Raw genomic sequence first — 23,448 nt, forward strand, 5'->3', positions numbered from 1 at the left:
TTTCGGACCCTATTATCCTCTTCCGTATTGTTGTTGCTTGCACCAGGTGGATTTGTATTCGGAGGCCTTGCAGCAGTTTCAACTATTTGTTCCTGAGTGCTTACATTGACAACCTTTTCTCGATTGATGGAACGATTCAATGTTGGTTGCTGCATGCTTGTTTTAAGTTGACTTTCTCGACTGGTGGAAGGGTTTCCTGGTGGAAATGTGGGACGTGATTTAGAGTTATACCTACACTGCCGACTGGTACACTTGGCTCGGCACTGCTGGCAAGAAGCTTTACTCTTTAGCCACGTCAACAAACAAGCTCGTTGAAAGTGATGAGAACAGGCTGTCGTTAAAATATCCTCGCTTTATAGGAGAAGTTCTCCGCAAATTGTGCAGTTGGTGGCCTGCGAGGTCAGATTTTCATTACTGTGCCGCAGGGGCATTACAAAAGGAAATGCCTACTAAATGAAAATTCGACTAAAGGAAATTAGAAATCCATACAGGGTTTCTCAAGAGAAGAAAAAAAAGTTCACAGTATTTGTGCTGAAAAAATTGTAATTTAAAGTCTCATAGGCAGAGGCTTACAAAAAAAAATTATTTGTAACAATCAAGTCGCTTGCAAACAAAATTCGTTTCGTTATATTCAAAATTAAATTAAAGAAAAAAAACTTTTTTAAAAATAAGCTTTTATTTTTGGTTAATAAAATTAACTAAAAAGTAAACAATAAATTGACTCTAAAGAAATATAACACTTTATAAGTTCATTGTAAGCTTTAACGATAATTATGCTTTTTCGTCTGCGACAAAAGAATTCTATATTGTACATAATTATATATTTTTAACATTAAAACTTTACACCTAAATTATTAAACCTTACAGTTTATATCACAGTTCTAATTGTTCTAATAAAAAACGTGTTGAATTTTGATGGTATAATTAAGAACATTTAGGATCTCCTTTTTTGCTATCGCAATGTAACACGCTTTTATTAGAACAATTAGGACTGTGATATAAACTGTAAGGTTTAATAATTTAGGTGTAAAGTTTTAATGTTAAAAATATATAATTATGTACAATATAGAATTCTTTTGTCGCAGACGAAAAAGCATAATTATCGTTAAAGCTTACAATGAACTTATAAAGTGTTATATTTCTTTAGAGTCAATTTATTGTTGTTTTTTAGTTAATTTTATTAACCAAAAATAAAAGCTTATTTTTAAAAAAGTTTTTTTTTCTTTAATTTAATTTTTTACTTTTTAGTTCGTTTTATTAACAAGTAATAGAAGCTTGTTCTTAGAAAAGCCTTTTTCTTAAATTTAATTTAAATAGGAATTTTTTTAAATTTTTAGTAGGGTAAAATATTGTTTAAATTAGTTACGTAATCTTTACTTAGTTATTTGTAACGTTTCTCATTCTATCCATTTCTTTTAAAGCACCAACTTACTTTTTAGTTAATTTTATTAGCCAATAATAAAAGCTTATTTTTAAAAAAGTTTTTTTCTTTAATTTTATTTTTTTCTTTAATTTTATTATATCATAATCCGAATATATTGGGGCATATTCATAATCGAAATAAAATGTGACTAAGTTAGTTGAAGCATTTTTGACAGAGAGCACATATAAAATTATGTCAAACAGTGTTAAATAACTTAACTTTGCCTATGCCGCGTTCAGTTTAAAACTACTTATTGCAGATCTCTCATCTGTGGGTTAAATCTGTTTTAAAATAAAATTCTACTTTCTCTTAGCTAAAATTTCATCGCCAAAAATCTGTAAAACAAAATCAAGTGCGCAGAAAAGTATGCAACACTTACCGATAACAGCCTAACGGCGTTAGCGTACGTTGTATCACAGAATTGGCGGCTGTTGTTTGCAAGGTTGCATTCCTTTGAGTCTTCGTTTTCACCATCTGGATTAACAAAGTCATGAGCCTGGACATTCGTGCAATTTTAGTGATGTAAATTGTGTGGCGCCAGCGCCAATGCGGTGCCAGCTCAATGGTAGCTCTTTGACGAAATGACTCCAATCGAATATTTGACGTTACTTAGTAGTGAGTGCGTAGTATATTTCACTTGCGCTATTGAGTGAAACGACTTTTGTGTGTCAGGCACGAGTTTGGTGTTATTGGCGCTACTGGCAATGATGACACTGAGCTGATGGCGGTAGCGCTGGTAGTTCAGCTTTTGAATTAGAGAAAGAATTGATGACCCGTGCAAATTACTATGGCTTTGGCCGTGTAAATTATTAGGTTGTATTTGCACCAAATAAATGCTGCGGACATAACAACCGGAGTCATTTTTGAGTTGTATATTTTAAATTTAATGCACAATTAATATGGGTGTGTTTGAGCGGCCAAATAATAACAGTAGTATTGCTAAAGTGCTGCTAAGTTGATGGAATGTCGTTAATTTCCTAGCGATTATCAATAGATTGTCAATATTTCGTTCAACGGGCACGCGTAATTGCCACATCTGCTCAAATTTTCCAAGTTTTTCCATTCTTGATTTAACTTAAGCTGTTATGCCAATATTTTTCTGCCAGTTTTTTTCAAATAGGTAATTTTTCCAAAAGCAAAATAAATTAGAGAAAAGATTACAGAGTTAAACAGCCTTAAAAATTCAGCTATGTTGGTTATACACAGAAATACAACAGAGGGTTGTGTCTCCGCTTTTCGCAAGCGTTGAGATTCACCACGCGTGACACGCGTGATTCACCACGCCCAAATATCACAATCCACGGATAGGTACCGGCGGGTTTGTATGGGACTTAGGCTGTTATGCCAAAGTAAATACAAATCTTTACAGATAACTGTGTTATCGATTAATTTATCGAATTCTAACAAAGCAATATTGCATTGTCATCGGAGTTATACATGCGTGCAAAAATTCAGCTCAATCGGACACCGGGAAGTGTATCAAATTTAACTTGCAAGATTCCATTACAGACAACAAAAGTGAAACTAAATAAAAGCTTATAAAAATAAAAACAAAGTTAGTTATCTCAAGAGAAATAAAGGTGGAGCGCAATCTTTCAATTTGAGGCAAACCATATATTGGGATTAACTAAATGATTACTTATAATTTAAACACGCGCTATACATTTATAATTTTAAATCCCAAAATTCTTTTACAAGAGCTATTGTTAAAGTTTTTAGTCAAAATTTAACAAGACTATGTCTGTATTAAAGGAAAAATTGCCTTCTATTTCTTGGTCCATTTATATAAAGGTATTCCATAAAATTTTTTTATCATCTTTTTATTATAAATTTTTTAGTGCTGCCTACAAAAAGGCAATTGCAACTTTGATTAGTAATTTAAGTAATTCCTAAGTGAAAATTCTTATCTTTATTTATTTGTGCAAAATAGCAAGATTTAATAGAATTAGTGGAATTTTCGCTGACAACACCTTCCACCTTGCATCATAACAAGAGAATTCCACCTCCTTTGTCAGCTACTTAATTTGTACAGCTGAAAATCGTGGTAAAATTCGCAAACGCCAGAAAGTCTAAAAGAATCGTGGTGAAAGTCGCGTACGCCTAAAAGTATGCAAGGACATGCATTGAGTTGGGCTTTCAACGAGGTGGAATTCTTCAGGAGGTTAGCCACGAAGGTATGGCCTAATCTTCTAAATAGTTCGAGTTGTGCGTTACGTCGCTAAAATTTTTTGATCAAACATTGCACTGCCACCGAGTTTTAAACTATGTTTCAGGTTTCAAATCTCTAGATATCCAGGAAGTTAGCTAAAAATCGATCGTAAGATTACCACTTTAAAACTAGTTTTCTCAATATCTCGATCCATGCGCCACCTAGCGGAATTTTTTTGATAAAATATTTCATTGTCACCGAGTTCTGACTTGCGGCCCAAGCTTAACGTTTCTAGCTCATCGGGAAGTTACTCGAAAATAGATCGCAAGATTCCCCCCATTTTGAAAGGATTTGTAGTTATCTTGACTAGCGCACCACCTAGCGGAACTTTGTTTTCTATAAGTTGTATTGTCACCAGGCCTCTAACTAAGTGCCAAGTTTCAAGCCTCTAGGTAACCGGGAAGTTATTTAAAAATGGATTCCCAAATTAAAATTTGTTTTCTTACTATCTCAATCCGCGTGCAACCTACCGAATTTTTTTTGATCAAATGTTGAATTTTTACCCGGGTTCTGACTTACGGCCCAAGTTTCAAGTCTCTAGCTCACCGGCAAGTTACTCAAAAATCGATCGCAAGATTCCCCTCGTTTTTCAGGGATTTATAGTTATCTCAATTAGCATGCCACCTAGCGGAACTTTGTTTTCTATGAGTTGTACTGTCACCGGGTCTCAAACTATGTGCTAAGTTACAAGTCTCTAGGTAACCGGGAAATTGGTCAAAAATGGATTGAAAGATTCCCAATTTGATAAAATATTGCATTGCCACCGCGTTCTCACCCACGGCCCAAGTTTCAAATCTCTAGCTCACCGGCAAGTGACTCAAAAATCGATCGCAAGATTCCCTGCGTTTTTTCATAAATTTTCGTTTATATCGATTCGTCTGCCACATGGCGGCATTTTGTTTCCCACGAATTGTAGTTCCATCGACTCGCAAACTACAGAAACGATATAATATATAGACATTGCATAGACGAAAAATCACCTCTCTGAAGTTGGCAAGACAACTTTTACGTGGAAAAAAACTACCTATTGGGAAAATTGCCGTGAATTTTCCGTAATTTATCCGTGAAACAAAAAAATTTGCCGTGGCCATATTTTAGAAAATACAGGGTGGCACGCCAACTTCACGTGAAGTTAGCGTGCCACCCTCGGAAAACCACCTTAGAGACCAGCTAGGAAAATAATTCTTGCACACGAATTTGCCGTAAATTTGCCGTAGGTAAGTGGCATATTATATAATTTCGAAAAAATAAAATTTAACTTTTTTTTATGGTGCACCGCCAACTTCACGTGAAGTTAGCGTGCCACTTTTCGAAAACCACCTCAGACACCAGTTAGGAAAATAATTCTTGCACGTGAATTTGCCGTAAATTTGCCGTGAATTATCCGTGAAACAAAAAAATTTGCCGCGGCCACGTTTTAGAAAATACAGGGTGGCACGCTAACTTCACGTGAAGTTGGCATGCCACCCTCAGAAAACCATCTTAGAGGCCAGCTAGAAAAATAATTCGTGCACACGAATTTGCCGTAAATTTGCCGTAGATAAGTGGCATATTTTATAAATTCGAAAAAAAAAATTTCAAATTTTTTTTATGGTGCACCGCCAACTTCACGTGAAGTTAGCGTGCCACCCTCAGAAAACCACTTTAGAGGCCAGCTAAGAAAATAATTCTTGCACACGAATTTGCCGTAAATTTGCCGCAGATAAGTGGCATATTTTATAAATTCGGAAAAAGAAATTTCAATTTTTTTTTATGGTGCACCGCCACCTTCACGTGAAGTTAGCGTGCCACCCTCAGAAAACCACCTTAGAGGCCAGCTAAGAAAATAATTCTTGCACACGAATTTGCCGTAAATTTGCCGTAGATAAGCGGCATATTTTATAAATTCGAAAAAGAAAATTAAATTTTTTTTATGGTGCACCGCCAACTTCACGAGAAGTTAGCGTGCCACCCTCAGAAAACCGCCTTAGCTAGGAAAATAATTCTTGCACACGAACTTGCCGTAAATTTGCCGTAGATAAGTGGCATATTTTATAAATTCGGAAAAAGAAATTTCAAATTTTTTTTATAGTGCACCGCCAACTTCACGTGAAGTTAGCGTGCCACCCTCAGAAAACCACCTTAGAGGCCAGCTAGGAAAATAATTCTTGCACACGAATTTGCCGTAAATTTGCCGTAGATAAGTGGCATATTTTATAAATTCGAAAAAAAATTCATATTTTTCTATGGTGCACACAATACTCTTCAATAGTTCTAAAACGAGTAAAGGTGTTGAGTGCGGCAGTAAGGAGTGCTCTAGAAGAGTCACAAATCTGAAAAAATTATATATACTCTGCGTCAGTTATGCGTAAATATATTAAATTAAATAGTATTAAATAAGCACTGCGCGTACCACTTGTTTCGGGATGTTCGCTCCAGCTTGTATCATACGTAGTAGCATTGTTTGAATAGTAACTGTATCTTGCCTTTCTGTTATACCTGCACATACAGCATATTGTCCAACGTTACAATTTATAGCTCCAATATGGAGAAATAAACTATGTGACTTCCGATTATCAGCGTGCACAATTTTTGTAGCTATACCAGACGTTGAATCAAGAATTAAAGGCACCAGATCCGAGTAAAGATTCCAAAGTTTTAATTGGAAATTAGAGAAAATATATATAAAAAAAGGATCACATCCAATATGTTGAATAACATTTATTCCTTTGGCTCTTCTCTTCAACATACACAACGCTTGAACTGCATCTTTGTGTAGATATTTTGATGTCTTATATTCTGACATAGCTTTGGCTAAGACATTGTCACTTGGCAAAATTGGAGGATCTGGATCACCATGCTGTTGGAGCTCCATTCGTTTTTTGGCTTTATAAACATGAACTTCTTGATGCATAATTTCGTTTATTACTTTTTTTCTATTAACGCTACGAAGTGGACGCTTTCCACATTTTTTTCCAGTAAGTTTACCTCTCAAGGCACAATAAATCTTTGTTACGTTATCATCCTCCTCGTTAGATATACAACAATTAATTTCCGTACCACATCGGCATTGTCCTTAAAAAATTGTTTAGTAAGCGATTTTTAGATTTGGTACGAGTATAAGGTAATTATAACACTGTGGGACACCAAAAAATATCTGGGAAGTGGTCCCGTTTTCTTGTAGATGCTGAATATATAAGAAAGGCGGCATACAAGATTTTCCCCGGACACCCTTACGAGCCTATAACTTTTTGGTTATGAACCGATTTTCTCCTCTTTCTAGATCTTATAAGATGAGATGTGGGCCTTTCCAACCAATCGACAAATAGGGGTGCCCCTAAAGATAAGTTAAACAAGTAGGGAAATATCTTCGCCTGTGCTTTTCATGAATGGATCTTATCCCATTCGTAATATCCGAATAATCGGCTGTTAAAGATATGTAATATATGTATTAGGGTGGGTCGATTTGTATGGATGAAAGTTAACCGATATCGCGCCATAGATTTTTCGATAGGATTTGGGCTCAGGAAAAAACTTCGACTACACATACCCAAAAAAATAATTTTCGAGCCTGCGAAATTTCATTTTTTTGACTTTTTTTCGACTTTGATTTTTAAGGTTTTTTTTCGTGACCTACTAAAAAAAATTCATATGTCTCCGACCCAAAAAATATTTTTTTTTTTCAAAAAACTGTTATTTTTTTATTTTATTTTATTTTTTCAAAAACTGTTATCGCCAACGTTTTTAGCGGACATTGTTGGGTCGGACAGCGTATACATGAAAATTTTACAATCAAATGAAAATTTTTTTAGTAGGTCATGAAAAAAACCTTAAAACCCAAAGTTGAAAAAAAAGTAAAAAAAAATGAAATTTCGCAGGCTAGAAAATTATTTTTTTGGGTATGCGCAGTGGAACTTTTTTTCTGAGCCCAAATCCTATCGAAGAATCGATGACGCGATATCGGTTAATAAATCGACCCACCCTAATATGCATATTGAAGATATGTATATGTATACTTAAGCGTAATTTTCGATTAATATAACTAGTATAACAAATTTATTTGTACTTTGTACTTTGATGCAAAATTTCACATTTCTTGTGGTATCCGTGAGATAGCTATGACCATGAATAACTTATCTGAACAATATATAACGTATGGGTAAGTATTTGATGAAATTTGAAGCTTCTAGCCATTAAAATGGTGTATAAATGACGGTTTATATGGGGTTTATACTATATATATCAACGGTGCATTGGTGAAATTTTAAGATACATCTGTTAAAATAGGGCAAAAATTACGAAAATTTTCTTATCTGAACAATCGGTTACATGGGATATATACTATATATACGACCGATCTCACAATTTTTTTTTCAGGCAACAAAATGTGCTATATACGAAAGCATATGATGAAACTTCAATCTGATAAATTTAGGAAGATGTGACAAAAATCCTCTTGTTTGAAAAATCGGTTGTATAAGGGATATATGCTAATGTGGTCCGATCTGGCCGGTTCCGACAAATTTCCAATTAGACACCAAAAAACAAGAGCTCAAATAATTGCATACGAAAACTGTGGGTAATAAATAATACTAACGATACATAGGTATATCATATTTGTATGGCGGAGGGTCGACATGTACATATGAGCCATTATTGCCGAAAGTCTACTTTCAGCTAATATGAGAAAATAGCAGTTATAGCAAGCCGCAGATATATTCTTTTCAAATGTGTAATGACGAAGTTAAACAAGCATGACTTTTTACAGTATTATCAAATAAACTTAGCTGTATAATGATATCAAAAAAGTTGTTTGGACAATGCCATAGCTCAACTCAAGTTTGTTTTAACATATGTATACATATGATGCCAAATGTCTCGTATTGGCCGGGACATCCCGTATTTTTCACAAATTTAAGTGTCCCGCCGGGAAATGCTATATCCCGGCATTTTCACAATATCAAAATTAATAAATTATAATCTGCTACGAAACATGGCCATATTTGCGGCTTTGATTGTATTCAGCTCATTAGCATATTGCATTCAATTATCACGGTTTGACATTTCGCACACCTGAATATTCATTTTGCATGGGAATTGTTGTGCTTTAAAATAACGTTTGGGAAATTAATCCATATAATATTGAATTCGCATTAAACACAAGAAAACGTATTAATTGCCGAATGAGCAACTTATACAAATATATAGGTGTTTAATATTTTTCAAATGTCCCGGGAAATTTTAAAAAATTCCGGGAATTTGGCTCAAATTTGAGGTCTGTCCCGGGAACCCGAAATAAAAATCTAGCAACCCTAATACATATGTGAGGTGAGGGTGTTTTGAGCAAATTTTGAGTTTTAGGAAATGAATGCTAAAAATTCGCAAACAAATTTTTTTTGCATGACTTATGCCACTTAAAAAAATTGTGTCTTAATGCATTCAAGGCCTTTAAAATTTGAACTTATTTTTCTGGATTTTGTTTTTGAAACTAGCACGATTTTCTTTGGTGCTCAGAAACTGTTTTATTTAAAAAAATATAACAATTTTCTTTACATACTGAAATTTAACACCAATAAACCTTTAGCAATATTTAGAATCAATACAAACGCAAACCCATCTATATCACGATACATGAAAAAATGGACATATGTTACTTTAAAAAATAAGGGCTCATATGTTTATGTTGGTATGAATTTGCATGCTTACCTTTTATTTTTCCGGCAGATCCATCTCTGGTGACGTGATGCACTTAAAATTAAAACCATGTTTAAGTTTAGAATGATTCCAAATAGCTCTGGAAATTTCATCACTCCACATATTGGGTTGCAACACAGTCTTTACCCTCCGTCGTTTTTTCCATTAATTAAGGTGTAATATGATATTTCGTTTAACATTTCATTACAGGTGCGTTTATTGATTGTGAATGAAAATGTCTCATACTGGTCCACGGATAATACAGTGGAATTCAAGCTCTGACTTTTACTATTTTCTACCAGAAATTCACTTTCTACACTTTCATTAACTTGGCTTCCATAAATATGGTCTCTTAAATTATATCTATTATTTACTACATAGGAATGAAGAGTGGATGCACTTAATTTCACTTCCTTGTAAATACACTTCCATATTTCGTTTGTAGCACTAGCTATGCCCCCATTTTTTATGATTTCATTCTTAAAAAAAAGAATTCGACTGGCTAAAAAAGTTGGGTCAGTCTTGCACGGTTTACCGCGGGGACGTGAAGCCATTGTTCATATATGTAAATATTAAAATTTGTAATAAAACTTTTCGCGCACTTGCTAAGTGAAACTAAACCGTCTAAATCAAAGAATGATACGATAGTGATTTGGGTAACCCAATTTCTATTCCTTTTAGGTACATATATGAGTGCCATTTCAATAGACCTTGTCATCGCATTCCATTTTCAATAGGCATCAACACTTGTCATCGCACTTACCACACATTAGTAACAATCTCAACTCTTTCAAAAAAAATCTGTAAAAAATTTCGTAAAATACAACGTAAACTAGAGAAAGGCTGCGGAACAGATCTTAGAAAATGTTATCTATACTCCCCATACTTATGTATTACAAATAGGACAGCTAAGTGGATAGTTGCGGTCATGTACGTTTGTACATACATATGTATATGACCTTCCCATGTTCGCTTACTTCATGTGTGTAATTTGTTTTTTTTAATCAATAATAATAATCACTGCTGCTAAAAAGGAACAAATTATGTATGTATGTAGCATTTCCTAATGCAACGGTCACAGGAAGATCTGTATCAAAAGCAGTTATTTGCTTTCCTATGCAACGAACTATGTTCGACCTTCACACGTGCTCAATCGGCTTTTTCGTTGTTTACAACAACCCGATCGTCAACACCGATACCATATAAGTAAAAAGCAAAACATTCTCACATTGAGACCTCTATTTTTGAAAGACATTTATCATCTATATGTATGCCAAAAGTTCGATTTTAACAATTTACATAAACGAGAAAACTAAAACAAAAATATGTACTGTTTGCTGATTGGCTACCGCTGCTGACTCTAATGGATTTATCGCAGACCAGTTTGACAAGAAAACATCCCTTCTATTATACACTGAGACAATTAAAAATTTTTTGGCGCAAATAAACATAAAATAGAATAGTTTAATAATTATATGTTACTTAAATTTTTCAAAAAATTAAGAATCCTTCTAAAACAGAAAGTTTTAAAAGATGATTTCAGACATCTTGTGGTTTACACACAAAATTTTCATATTTCGAGATTTTATGATACCTAAATAAACGGCTGATAAAAGTATATAAAATATACTTAAAGAGACAAAAAATGATCGCCATCGCTGTCGCCAGGCTTATTTTTATAATAAAACTATGGGAAAATAAAACTTCGTTTGCGTTTTCCCAGAAAATTAAAGTTTCGGACTACTTCTGTTCTGAACAAGCAGAGTAGCAACATCGGATGAGGCTATTATTTGCGCAATTGCGAAAAAGTATTTTGCAAACAAACGCTCATGTGCAGAATGTTTTCATGGTTTAATGTTAACAATTTATTTTGTTTAAATAATAAAGTAGTATTTGTATGGCATATTTACGAATTAATTTTTGTGTGTTAACAAACATTCGTGCATATGTTCTCCCTCATTGATTTTTCATCAACAACTAAACCACTACCAATAAGATGATTTTAGTTTTACTCACACAGCCACAGTTTTCATTTTGGTAACCACTGTACTAATACAACCACAAACATTTCAACAACATAACCTAGGCGGCGCGCCGCGGCGTGGGCGTCTGTTTTTATGGCCTTAATACTTGCACCAAAGGCTGTTCAGCTCTTGTCAACTGCGTGGGGAACTGTTTTTTTTTATCTATTTATCTTTGCGTATGGATGTTTCCCGCGTTACGGATGCTCCATCCTGACACACTCTTTTGAGCATAGAAACCATAGCAGGCATAATGCAGAAAATTTGCATAGCTTTCTACCTAACTCAAATACAAAAATCTTTCGTAAGTGATGCACAGGTCATCATAAAGTTGCTGCTCAGATGTACATATGTAACTCAGCGGCATTATTGGAATGGTTTATGAAGGAACATGCAAAGACTATGGCGCATAGTCATAGTCAAAATAAAACAAAAGAGACAGATAGCTCATAGAAAATTATATCAAAAAGCTGTAAATAAATTTAAAACCTATTTTATTTTGACTATGCGCCTATATATTTTTATAAAATATGCCACTTACCATACGGTGCACCATAAAAAAATTTGAATTTTCTTTTCCGAATTTATAAAATATTCCACTTATCTACGGCAAATTTACGGCAAATTCGTGTGCAAGAATTATTTTCCTAGCTGGCCTCTAAGGTGGTTTTCTGAGGGTGGCACGCTAACTTCACGTGAAGTTGGCGGTGCACCATAAAAAAAATTTGAAATTTTTTTTTTCGAATTTATAAAATATGCCACTTATCTACGGCAAATTCGTGTGCAAGAATTATTTTCCTAGCTGGCTTCTAAGGTGGTTTTCTGAGGGTGGCACGCTAACTTCACGTGAAGTTGGCGGTGCACCATAAAAAAAATTTGAAATTTTTTTTTTCGAATTTATAAAATATGCCACTTATCTACGGCAAATTTACGGCAAATTCGTGTGCAAGAATTATTTTCCTAGCTGGCTTCTAAGGTAGTTTTCTGAGGGTGGCACGCTAACTTCACGTGAAGTTGGCGGTGCACTATAAAAAAAATTTGAAATTTTTTTTTTCGAATTTATAAAATATGCCACTTATCTACGGAAAATTTACGGCAAATTCGTGTGCAAGAATTATTTTCCTAGCTGGCTTCTAAGGTAGTTTTCTGAGGGTGGCACGCTAACTTCACGTGAAGTTGGCGGTGCACCATAAAAAAATTTAAAATTTTTTTTTTCGAATTTATAAAATATGCCACTTATCTACGGCAAATTTACGGCAAATTCGTGTGCAAGAATTATTTTCCTAGCTGGCTTCTAAGGTAGTTTTCTGAGGGTGGCACGCCAACTTCACGTGAAGTTGGCGGTGCACCATAAAAAAAATTTGAAATTTTTTTTTCGAATTTATAAAATATGCCACTTATCTACGGCAAATTTACGGCAAATTCGTGTGCAAGAATTATTTTCCTAGCTGGCTTCTAAGGTGGTTTTCTGAGGGTGGCACGCTAACTTCACGTGAAGTTGGCGGTGCACCATAAAAAAAATTTGAAATTTTTTTTTTCGAATTTATAAAATATGCCACTTATCTACGGCAAATTTACGGCAAATTCGTGTGCAAGAATTATTTTCCTAGCTGGCTTCTAAGGTGGTTTTCTGAGGGTGGCACGCCAACTTCACGTGAAGTTAGCGTGCCACCCTGTATTTTCTAAAACGTGGCCGCGGCAAATTTTTTTGTTTCACGGATAATTCACGGCAAATTTACGGCAAATTCACGTGCAAGAACTATTTTCCTAACTGGTGTCTGAGGTGGTTTTCGAAAAGTGGCACGCTAACTTCACGTGAAGTTGGCGGTGCACCATAAAAAAAAGTTAAATTTTATTTTTTCGAAATTATATAATATGCCACTTACCTACGGCAAATTTACGGCAAATTCGTGTGCAAGAATTATTTTCCTAGCTGGTCTCTAAGGTGGTTTTCCGAGGGTGGCACGCTAACTTCACGTGAAGTTGGCGTGCCACCCTGTATTTTCTAAAATATGGCCACGGCAAATTTTTTTGTTTCACGGATAAATTACGGCAAATTCACGGCAATTTTCCCAAAAGGTAATTTTTTTCCACGTAAAAGTTGTCTTGCCAACTTCAGAGAGGTCGAAAAATCGTGTGAGGCAAGCTTTACAAAATTCTAGTATGTCACATTCACCACTTACCACAGCAGAATTTGTTAAACTACCACTGTCTGTATTTGTTATTTAATAATTATTTGTACACTTTTTATTCAGCTAATGTGTTCAGAATTTTAACTTTTACTCACTAAAACTCCAATCAGTGTATTTCTGTGCTTAAATTATGTTAAAAATTGTGTTAAAATTTTTGGTGTGGTGAAAGTGACCTACTAGAATTTTGTTACGCTCCGCTGCTTTCCACCGAAGTTCGCGCATGCAATATCTTTATATTCAAAAATTTTTGCAAACTATGTGCTAAGTTTCAAGTCTCTGGATCACCTAGAAGTTAGTTAAAAGTCGATTGCAAAGTTTTAATTTTAAAATAAATTTTCTGTATATCTCGATCCGTGCGCCACCTAGCGGATTTTTTCACTTGTATTGTAATGTCTCTCAGATGTCAACTATGTTCTAAGTATCAAGTGTCTAGCTCAACGGGAAGTTACCGAAAAATAATTTTCCGTGGGTCACAAATCCGTATGGAAATGAGGGGAGAAACATGAAAGCGACTTAATATAGAGGTATAAAAAAATCAAGTCAAAAGCCATGCAAAAAATACGATATCTCCAAAAAAAAGTTTCAACAAAAATGTTTAAATCAAATCTTCAAAGTTATAAAGAAAATGCATTAGTATTTAATTAGCGAGCTTTGCTCATATTGCTTTATACAATGGTTTTTGTTATTGATATTAAAGAAAAATTGTAAAGATTACAAACGGCGATGGTTACTAGGACATGTCTCTGAATTTCACTTCTTCATCAGCTAGCTTTTCGGGAGCTGAGCATTTAAATCGAATCTCCAACATTCATATCACTGCAAAGGCAGATGCTTTTAGCTACTCAGCCATATGAATGTCCCGTTGCTCGCTTCACAATTGGTATCTAAGAATTGCCTTTTAGCTTCTATTCCTTTTACTCATCTATTCGACGTTCACATATTCCTAGATCTTATGAGCTTAAGACCGTTTCTATAGAAATATAGAAACGAGTTTAAATCGCTTCAAATAACAGCACATATCTGGTATATCTGGTAAAGACTCGCCTTGAAACCTATTTAATTTGTTATGAAAAAACTGTGAGGTATATTGAACTTTTTTTTCAGTTAAACAAACAGCTTCTGATCTACCAAATTAGCAAATTTAAGGCATTTATGTGTATTCCAGCTGAATATATAGGCTTTAATTAACATCTTTCGTTAAATGGTAATAAGACATTAATTAGCTATAGACTTAAAGGTCTATTCATCGTTCACATATTCCTAAATCTTAATGAGCTTAAGACAGTTTCTATAGAAATGTAGAAAGCGAGTTTAAATCGCTTCAAATAACAGCACCTATCTGGTTATATCTGGTATATCTGGTAAAGACTCGCCTTGAAACTTATTTAATTTGTTATGAAAAACCTGTGAGGTATATTGAACTTTTTTTCAGTTAAACAAACAGCTTCTGATCTACCAAATTAGCAAATTTAAGGCATTTATGCGTATTCCAGCTGAATATATAGGCTTTAATTAACATCTTTCGTTAAATGGTAATAAGACATTAATTAGCTATAGACTTAAAGGTCTATTCATCGTTCACATATTCCTAAATCTTAATGAGTTTAAGACGGTTTCTATAGAAATGTAGAAAGCGAGATTAAATCGCTTCAAATAACAGCACCTATCTGGTTATATCTGGTATATCTGTTAAAGACTCGCCTTGAAACTTATTTAATTTGTTATGAAAAAACTGTGAGGTATATTGAACTTTTTTTTCAGTTAAACAAACAGCTTCTGATCTACCAAATTAGCAAATTTAAGGCATTTATGCGCATTCCAGCTGAATATATAGGCTTTAATTAACATCTTTCGTTAAATGGTAATAAGACATTAATTAGCTATAGACTTAAAGGTCTATTCATCGTTCACATATTCCTAAATCTTAATGAGTTTAAGACGGTTTCTATAGAAATGTAGAAAGCGAGATTAAATCGCTTCAAATAACAGCACCTATCTGGTTATATCTGGTATATCTGTTAAAGACTCGCCTTGAAACTTATTTAATTTGTTATGAAAAAACTGTGAGGTATATTGAACTTTTTTTTCAGTTAAACAAACAGCTTCTGATCTACCAAATTAGCAAATTTAAGGCATTTATGCGCATTCCAGCTGAATATATAGGCTTTAATTAACACCTTTCGTTAAATGATAATAAGACATTAATTAGCTATAGACTTAAACGTCTATTCATCGTTCACATATTCCTAAATCTTAATGAGCTTAAGACGGTTTCTATAGAAATGTAGAAAGCGAGTTTAAATCGCTTCAAATAACAGCACCTATCTTATTATATCTGGTATATCTGGTAAAGACTCGCCTTGAAACTTATTTAATTTGTTATGAAAAAACTGTGAGGTATATTGAACTTTTTTTTCAGTTAAACAAACAGCTTCTGATCTACCAAATTAGCAAATTTAAGGCATTTATGCGCATTCCAGCTGAATATATAGGCTTTAATTAACACCTTTCGTTAAATGATAATAAGACATTAATTAGCTATAGACTTAAACGTCTATTCATCGTTCACATATTCCTAAATCTTAATGAGTTTAAGACGGTTTCTATAGAAATGTAGAAAGCGAGTTTAAATCGCTTCAAATAACAGCACCTATCTTATTATATCTGGTATATCTGGTAAAGACTCGCCTTGAAACTTATTTAATTTGTTATGAAAAAACTGTGAGGTATATTGAACTTTTTTTTCAGTTAAACAAACAGCTTCTGATCTACCAAATTAGCAAATTTAAGGCATTTATGCGCATTCCAGCTGAATATATAGGCTTTAATTAACACCTTTCGTTAAATGATAATAAGACATTAATTAGCTATAGACTTAAACGTCTATTCATCGTTCACATATTCCTAAATCTTAATGAGCTTAAGACGGTTTCTATAGAAATGTAGAAAGCGAGTTTAAATCGCTTCAAATAACAGCTCCTATCTGGTTATATCTGGTATATCTGGTAAAGACTCGCCTTGAAACTTATTTAATTTGTTATGAAAAAACTGTGAGGTATATTGAACTTTTTTTTCAGTTAAACAAACAGCTTCTGATCTACCAAATTAGCAAATTTAAGGCATTTATGTGTATTCCAGCTGAATATATAGGCTTTAATTAACATCTTTCGTTAAATGATAATAAGACATTAATTAGCTATAGACTTAAACGTCTATTCATCGTTCACATATTCCTAAATCTTAATGAGCTTAAGACGGTTTCTATAGAAATGTAGAAAGCGAATTTAAATCGCTTCAAATAACAGCTCCTATCTGGTTATATCTGGTATATCTGGTAAAGACTCGCCTTGAAACTTATTTAGTTTGCTATGAAAAAACTGTGAGGTATATTGAACTTTTTTTTCAGTTAAACAAACAGCTTCTGATCTACCAAATTAGCAAATTTAAGGCATTTATGCGTATTCCAGCTGAATATATAGGCTTTAATTAACATCTTTCGTTAAATGATAATAAGACATTAATTAGCTATAGACTTAAACGTCTATTCACCGTTCACATATTCCTAAATCTTAATGAGTTTAAGACGGTTTCTATAGAAATGTAGAAATCGAGTTTAAATCGCTTCAAATAACAGCTCCTATCTGGTTATATCTGGTATATCTGGTAAAGACTCGCCTTGAAACTTATTTAATTTGTTATGAAAAAACTGTGAGGTATATTGAACTTTTTTTTCAGTTAAACAAACAGCTTCTGATCTACCAAATTAGCAAATTTAAGGCATTTATGCGCATTCCAGCTGAATATATAGGCTTTAATTAACACCTTTCGTTAAATGATAATAAGACATTAATTAGCTATAGACTTAAACGTCTATTCATCGTTCACATATTCCTAAATCTTAATGAGTTTAAGACGGTTTCTATAGAAATGTAGAAAGCGAGTTTAAATCGCTTCAAATAACAGCGCCTGGTTATATCTGGTATATCTGGTAAAGACTCGCCTTGAAACTTATTTAATTTGTTATGAAAAAACTGTGAGGTATATTGAACTTTTTTTTCAGTTAAACAAACAGCTTCTGATCTACCAAATTAGCAAATTTAAGGCATTTATGCGTATTCCAGCTGAATATATAGGCTTTAATTAACACCTTTCGTTAAATGATAATAAGACATTAATTAGCTATAGACTTAAACGTCTATTCATCGTTCACATATTCCTAAATCTTAATGAGTTTAAGACGGTTTCTATAGAAATGTAGAAAGCGAGTTTAAATCGCTTCAAATAACAGCACCTATCTTATTATATCTGGTATATCTGGTAAAGACTCGCCTTGAAACTTATTTAATTTGTTATGAAAAAACTGTGAGGTATATTGAACTTTTTTTTCAGTTAAACAAACAGCTTCTGATCTACCAAATTAGCAAATTTAAGGCATTTATGCGAATTCCAGCTGAATATATAGGCTTTAATTAACACCTTTCGTTAAATGATAATAAGACATTAATTAGCTATAGACTTAAACGTCTATTCATCGTTCACATATTCCTAAATCTTAATGAGCTTAAGACGGTTTCTATAGAAATGTAGAAAGCGAGTTTAAATCGCTTCAAATAACAGCTCCTATCTGGTTATATCTGGTATATCTGGTAAAGACTCGCCTTGAAACTTATTTAATTTGTTATGAAAAAACTGTGAGGTATATTGAACTTTTTTTTCAGTTAAACAAACAGCTTCTGATCTACCAAATTAGCAAATTTAAGGCATTTATGTGTATTCCAGCTGAATATATAGGCTTTAATTAACATCTTTCGTTAAATGATAATAAGACATTAATTAGCTATAGACTTAAACGTCTATTCATCGTTCACATATTCCTAAATCTTAATGAGCTTAAGACGGTTTCTATAGAAATGTAGAAAGCGAGTTTAAATCGCTTCAAATAACAGCTCCTATCTGGTTATATCTGGTATATCTGGTAAAGACTCGCCTTGAAACTTATTTAGTTTGTTATGAAAAAACTGTGAGGTATATTGAACTTTTTTTTCAGTTAAACAAACAGCTTCTGATCTACCAAATTAGCAAATTTAAGGCATTTATGCGTATTCCAGCTGAATATATAGGCTTTAATTAACATCTTTCGTTAAATGATAATAAGACATTAATTAGCTATAGACTTAAACGTCTATTCATCGTTCACATATTCCTAAATCTTAATGAGCTTAAGACGGTTTCTATAGAAATGTAGAAAGCGAGTTTAAATCGCTTCAAATAACAGCTCCTATCTGGTTATATCTGGTATATCTGGTAAAGACTCGCCTTGAAACTTATTTAGTTTGTTATGAAAAAACTGTGAGGTATATTGAACTTTTTTTTCAGTTAAACAAACAGCTTCTGATCTACCAAATTAGCAAATTTAAGGCATTTATGCGTATTCCAGCTGAATATATAGGCTTTAATTAACATCTTTCGTTAAATGATAATAAGACATTAATTAGCTATAGACTTAAACGTCTATTCATCGTTCACATATTCCTAAATCTTAATGAGCTTAAGACGGTTTCTATAGAAATGCAGAAAGCGAGTTTAAATCGCTTCAAATAACAGCACCTATCTGGTTATATCTGGTAAAGTCTCGCCTTGAAACTTATTTAATTTGTTATGAAAAAACTGTGAGGTATATTGAACTTTTTTTTCAGTTAAACAAACAGCTTCTGATCTACCAAATTAGCAAATTTAAGGCATTTATGCGTATTCCAGCTGAATATATAGGCTTTAATTAACATCTTTCGTTAAATGATAATAAGACATTAATTAGCTATAGACTTAAACGTCTATTCACCGTTCACATATTCCTAAATCTTAATGAGTTTAAGACGGTTTCTATAGAAATGTAGAAATCGAGTTTAAATCGCTTCAAATAACAGCTCCTATCTGGTTATATCTGGTATATCTGATAAAGACTCGCCTTGAAACCTATTTAATTTGTTATGAAAAAACTGTGAGGTATATTGAACTTTTTTTTCAATTAAACAAACAGCTTCCGATCTACCAAATTAGAAAATTTAAGGCATTTATGCGTATTCCAGCTGAATATATAGGCTTTAATTAACATCTTTCGTTAAATGATAATAAGACATTAATTAGCTATAGACTTAAACGTCTATTCATCGTTCACATATTCCTAAATCTTAATGAGCTTAAGACGGTTTCTATAGAAATGTAGAAAGCGAGTTTAAATCGCTTCAAATAACAGCACCTATCTGGTTATATCTGGTATATCTGGTAAAGACTCGCATTGAAACTTATTTAATTTGTTATGAAAAAACTGTGAGGTATATTGAACTTTTTTTCAGTTAAACAAACAGCTTCTGATCTACCAAATTAGCAAATTTAAGGCATTTATGCGTATTCCAGCTGAATATATAGGCTTTAATTAACATCTTTCGTTAAATGATAATAAGACATTAATTAGCTATAGACTTAATCGTCTATTCATCGTTCACATATTCCTAAATCTTAATGAGCTTAAGACGGTTTCTATAGAAATGTAGAAAGCGAGTTTAAATCGATTCAAATAACAGCTGCTATCTGGTTATATCTGGTATATCTGGTAAAGAATCGTGTTGAAACCTATTTAATTTGTTATGAAAAAATTGTAAGGTATATTGAACTTTTTTTTCAGTTAAACAAACAGCTTCTGATCTACCAAATTAGCAAATTTAAGGCATTTATGCGTATTCCAGCTGAATATATAGGCTTTAATTAACATCTTTCGTTAAATGATAATAAGACATTAATTAGCTATAGACTTAAACGTCTATTCATCGTTCACAAATTCCTAAATCTTAATGAGCTTAAGTCGGTTTCTATAGAAATGTAGAAAGCGAGTTTAAATCGCTTCAAATAACAGCACCTATCTGGTTATATCTGGTATATCTGGTATAGACTCGCCTTGAAACTTATTTAGTTTGTTATGAAAAAACTGTGAGGTATATTGAACTTTTTTTTCAGTTAAACAAACAGCTTCTGATCTACCAAATTAGCAAATTTAAGGCATTTATGCGTATTCCAGCTGAATATATAGGCTTTAATTAACATCTTTCGTTAAATGATAATAAGACATTAATTAGCTATAGACTTAAACGTCTATTCACCGTTCACATATTCCTTAATCTTAATGAGTTTAAGACGGTTTCTATAGAAATGTAGAAATCGAGTTTAAATCGCTTCAAATAACAGCTCCTATCTGGTTATATCTGGTATATCTGGTAAAGACTCGCCTTGAAACTTATTTAATTTGTTATGAAAAAACTGTGAGGTATATTGAACTTTTTTTTCAGTTAAACAAACAGCTTCTGATCTACCAAATTAGCAAATTTAAGGCATTTATGCGTATTCCAGCTGAATATATAGGCTTTAATTAACATCTTTCGTTAAATGATAATAAGACATTAATTAGCTATAGACTTAAACGTCTATTCACCGTTCACATATTCCTTAATCTTAATGAGTTTAAGACGGTTTCTATAGAAATGTAGAAATCGAGTTTAAATCGCTTCAAATAACAGCTCCTATCTGGTTATATCTGGTATATCTGGTAAAGACTCGCCTTGAAACTTATTTAATTTGTTATGAAAAAACTGTGAGGTATATTGAACTTTTTTTTCAGTTAAACAAACAGCTTCTGATCTACCAAATTAGCAAATTTAAGGCATTTATGCGAATTCCAGCTGAATATATAGGCTTTAATTAACACCTTTCGTTAAATGATAATAAGACATTAATTAGCTATAGACTTAAACGTCTATTCATCGTTCACATATTCCTAAATCTTAATGAGCTTAAGACGGTTTCTATAGAAATGTAGAAAGCGAGTTTAAATCGCTTCAAATAACAGCTCCTATCTGGTTATATCTGGTATATCTGGTAAAGACTCGCCTTGAAACTTATTTAATTTGTTATGAAAAAACTGTGAGGTATATTGAACTTTTTTTTCAGTTAAACAAACAGCTTCTGATCTACCAAATTAGCAAATTTAAGGCATTTATGTGTATTCCAGCTGAATATATAGGCTTTAATTAACATCTTTCGTTAAATGATAATAAGACATTAATTAGCTATAGACTTAAACGTCTATTCATCGTTCACATATTCCTAAATCTTAATGAGCTTAAGACGGTTTCTATAGAAATGTAGAAAGCGAGTTTAAATCGCTTCAAATAACAGCTCCTATCTGGTTATATCTGGTATATCTGGTAAAGACTCGCCTTGAAACTTATTTAGTTTGTTATGAAAAAACTGTGAGGTATATTGAACTTTTTTTTCAGTTAAACAAACAGCTTCTGATCTACCAAATTAGCAAATTTAAGGCATTTATGCGTATTCCAGCTGAATATATAGGCTTTAATTAACATCTTTCGTTAAATGATAATAAGACATTAATTAGCTATAGACTTAAACGTCTATTCATCGTTCACATATTCCTAAATCTTAATGAGCTTAAGACGGTTTCTATAGAAATGTAGAAAGCGAGTTTAAATCGCTTCAAATAACAGCTCCTATCTGGTTATATCTGGTATATCTGGTAAAGACTCGCCTTGAAACTTATTTAGTTTGTTATGAAAAAACTGTGAGGTATATTGAACTTTTTTTTCAGTTAAACAAACAGCTTCTGATCTACCAAATTAGCAAATTTAAGGCATTTATGCGTATTCCAGCTGAATATATAGGCTTTAATTAACATCTTTCGTTAAATGATAATAAGACATTAATTAGCTATAGACTTAAACGTCTATTCATCGTTCACAAATTCCTAAATCTTAATGAGCTTAAGTCGGTTTCTATAGAAATGTAGAAAGCGAGTTTAAATCGCTTCAAATAACAGCACCTATCTGGTTATATCTGGTATATCTGGTATAGACTCGCCTTGAAACTTATTTAGTTTGTTATGAAAAAACTGTGAGGTATATTGAACTTTTTTTTCAGTTAAACAAACAGCTTCTGATCTACCAAATTAGCAAATTTAAGGCATTTATGCGTATTCCAGCTGAATATATAGGCTTTAATTAACATCTTTCGTTAAATGATAATAAGACATTAATTAGCTATAGACTTAAACGTCTATTCACCGTTCACATATTCCTTAATCTTAATGAGTTTAAGACGGTTTCTATAGAAATGTAGAAATCGAGTTTAAATCGCTTCAAATAACAGCTCCTATCTGGTTATATCTGGTATATCTGGTAAAGACTCGCCTTGAAACTTATTTAATTTGTTATGAAAAAACTGTGAGGTATATTGAACTTTTTTTTCAGTTAAACAAACAGCTTCTGATCTACCAAATTAGCAAATTTAAGGCATTTATGCGTATTCCAGCTGAATATATAGGCTTTAATTAACATCTTTCGTTAAATGATAATAAGACATTAATTAGCTATAGACTTAAACGTCTATTCACCGTTCACATATTCCTTAATCTTAATGAGCTTAAGTCGGTTTCTATAGAAATGTAGAAAGCGAGTTTAAATCGCTTCAAATAACAGCACCTATCTGGTTATATCTGGTATATCTGGTATAGACTCGCCTTGAAACTTATTTAGTTTGTTATGAAAAAACTGTGAGGTATATTGAACTTTTTTTTCAGTTAAACAAACAGCTTCTGATCTACCAAATTAGCAAATTTAAGGCATTTATGCGAATTCCAGCTGAATATATAGGCTTTAATTAACACCTTTCGTTAAATGATAATAAGACATTAATTAGCTATAGACTTAAACGTCTATTCATCGTTCACATATTCCTAAATCTTAATGAGCTTAAGACGGTTTCTATAGAAATGTAGAAAGCGAGTTTAAATCGCTTCAAATAACAGCTCCTATCTGGTTATATCTGGTATATCTGGTAAAGACTCGCCTTGAAACTTATTTAATT

At 32.9% G+C, this 23,448-nt stretch overlaps 1 protein-coding gene across 6 annotated transcripts in view; it reads left to right on the forward strand.

Annotated features, from left to right (window-relative positions):
* The window catches only part of rdgA (retinal degeneration A), a 1,310,388-nt gene that overhangs the window by 658,009 nt on the left and 628,931 nt on the right, over positions 1 to 23,448 (forward strand). The gene's annotated exons all lie outside the window — the stretch shown is intronic.

Source organism: Eurosta solidaginis, chromosome 4, assembly GCF_040869045.1.
Source record: "Eurosta solidaginis isolate ZX-2024a chromosome 4, ASM4086904v1, whole genome shotgun sequence".
NCBI classification, from domain to species: domain Eukaryota; kingdom Metazoa; phylum Arthropoda; class Insecta; order Diptera; family Tephritidae; genus Eurosta; species Eurosta solidaginis.